Consider the following 2,900-nt stretch of genomic DNA (forward strand, 5'->3'; position numbering starts at 1 on the left):
AGAAAAAATAAACTGGGCCTCAGTCACATACTCATCCCATATGAAGTAACCGCTGCTTTAAGATATGGAAACTGTGAAAACCTCACGTCACCTGCTCGCGTCATCAGCTGAAGGGCTTGTCCAATCACAGCCTCGTAAACGCCGTGCAGCGTCGAGTGTCCCGCAGACATAACTCCGGCTCGTGTTTAGTTTGTTCCGTACGAGTGACTCTGTCTTCGGGGTAAATAACTTGCTGAAGTCGACACGACGCTGTTCCCTGGAGGAGAAGATGAGTGCGTGTGTAAGCAGAGCCGCGGGCCCGGTGTGGACGAGTCGAGGCGGAGAAGACGGACGCACAGTCCCTGAGTTAAGGTAAAAGCTAAGCTAGGAGACGCCATGCTAACTACTAAGCTAACTGGTACATCTGAAAAGCATGTCCGCCACTTTGGGATAGCGAGAAAGTTGCTTAAATACGAATACAGCATCGAGTGCTGGAGCAGATCTAGTGCATGTGTAAATATGTATGAATTACTTAGATGTAACAGTTTGTTCTCGTTAAGTTTTTTCATCAACGTGACTTTTCTGTATGTTTTCACAGCCTCAGCCCCCCCCACACACACACACAAACAAAGAGGCATTAGGCTGAGACGCTGAAAGTCCGGATTTAAAGTGCGAAAATTAAGCCATTGAATGTAAGTAACTGTTTATGAATTGTTTTGGTGTTTTTTTGCTGTGGATCTTCCAACGGTGATGCAGCGCGGCTATTTCCGTTTATTAATAATAAAGTCATGTTACATGTGTTGTTTTCCAGCTGCCTGTCCATGACGTAGTAAGACACACTATGAGCCAGTATGATCCGACCAGACCTTACATCAGCATTGAGGAGTTGTCGGAGAAGAAAGAGGGTAAGGTTATATTCATTAAATAATTTTCCAGTTACATGTAAAGGTGTACGTTGTCATTGAACTGTGCTAATTTTACTGAATGTGTTTACAGCTGATTGAAGCGGGACAGATGACATGGATCCATCCTTCCACAGCCAGGAGCGCACCGACCTGTGTGCCACACTTCATATAAGACTGGAAGCTACACTGATCTCACAGCTACACACCACAGACGTCTACACACTGGAGAAGATTCAGACAGAGTCCCACAAAGAAGTCATGACCCAGAGGCTGCAGAGAAACATTTCAAGCCTCACCTGAGTTTTTGTACAATATATTTGCTGTATGTTAATAAAGCTTTGACTCCACATATACCTTGTTCACATTTGTTCCCTGTACAATATGTTCACCTATAACATCAAGCATCACATGAATGTTTAGTTTTAATTAACTGCAGTGCTTTTGGTAAAGGCTTACTAATAAATATTAATATATACATTTTTATTATTAATATTGTGTGGGAGGGGCTTACCCCACGTGCGGAATGCTGTGACCCCACGTGTGCACTGCAATGACCCATAAGGTGACCAATAGCAACACTGTGACATTAGTTTCAAGGGTCTGTGGTTTCCTCCAATGGTGAGTAGAGAGAGGTTCTAGCCAGCGGCTGGACTCCGATTCATATGCTAATTAGATCACACGTCGCGATCGGTCCGCGCGGCGGAGCGAGCCCCCCCGCGGCTCTCTCCTTTGTTCTCCAAATCCCCCTTAAGGTCCGCAAACGCCGATAGACCCACCTTATCTTCACTGGCGAACGCCGAGGTAACATCATGGAAACAGTTGGTTACAGCAGGGGATTAGGCCTGTCCGAAGAGGTTTCCTGGGACAATAACACTGCTTTTCCTCTAGTGATTCTTGGGGCATTTTTATAAATGTCAGCAAAAACCGACTTCATATATATTGCAAGGTAAAAACCCCTGTTACTACTTCTACTAGTACAATATCTACTACTGTTGCTATTACAACTACTAATGCTTAAACCTGTCCTCCTCCTACTACTACTTCATATACTTCTTTAACTACTTCCAACACTTTGAGTACTACTTAAAGTACCACTACTACGACCAAAGATTAGTTTAAAACATCAAAATGAAAAGTATCCACACTGAACAGAAGAGTATCTTTCAATACCATACAATCAATAATCATATTTGAATGTTATGGCTTTGTACGCAGCATTTTAATATTGTATTCAGAAAAAGTGGAGTTCATTTAAACTACTTAATGCAATGTCGCTTAAGTTATTTTATATAAACATGGGATTAAACATAGCCTGCCCTAGACCTCTGAATTGGACCCAAATCTCAATTTTTTTAGTTCATAGGTTTATTGTACCTAGTTACATCCCAATACTGCTGCTCAATGTGAGCACGTGGAAAACATATTGTTCATCAAGAGCAGCTTATGATGATGAATTGAAGTAAAACGATGAACTGTCTTAATGAACATAATTATATAGAGAGATGTGTTAAGTGCCAAACAATTGTGAATATTTGTTTACGATTTACAAATATTCCTGACTATATAATCTTCAAAAGCAACATTTGGTGAAGACCTAAGACAAAGTTACCAGTGAGGCTCTCAGTGGGTGATGCATTACTTCATCTTGCTCACTAGGTGGCATCATATTACCATAAAATGTAAAAGCGACAGAGAACATTCAGATGAGAACTCCTTATGACGATGGGAATCAAATTAGAGCTGTGCGTGATATTAAACAGCAGATTTAAAGTATTTCTGTAACTATGCACAATCTGTATATTGTCGCTCTGAGGTGAGGCTTAAAACTACTGAGGCTGCAGAAGGCAGAGTCACAATTTGGTGTCAACAACATAAATCCATGGAATCAAAGAGCATTTTGGCTCCATGCTGCTGTTAGTGGTGTGATGTGAGGAATGTTTTCATGACACCCTTTGGGCCTTGAATACCAATTAATACTTGTTTGGTGTATGTATTTTTGCAGATCATATGACTATC

The 2,900-nt window shown here is 41.4% G+C and overlaps 1 long non-coding RNA gene across 1 annotated transcript; it reads left to right on the forward strand.

Annotated features, from left to right (window-relative positions):
- Positions 1-705: 705 nt before the first annotated feature.
- LOC133016094 (uncharacterized) lies at positions 706-1,237 on the forward strand. Its single transcript, XR_009681553.1, has 2 exons — positions 706-884; positions 976-1,237. It is a non-coding gene; the product is annotated as an uncharacterized LOC133016094 (long non-coding RNA).
- The last annotated feature ends 1,663 nt before the right edge of the window (positions 1,238-2,900 follow it).

This window comes from Limanda limanda, chromosome 12 (assembly GCF_963576545.1).
Source record: "Limanda limanda chromosome 12, fLimLim1.1, whole genome shotgun sequence".
NCBI lineage: Eukaryota > Metazoa > Chordata > Actinopteri > Pleuronectiformes > Pleuronectidae > Limanda > Limanda limanda.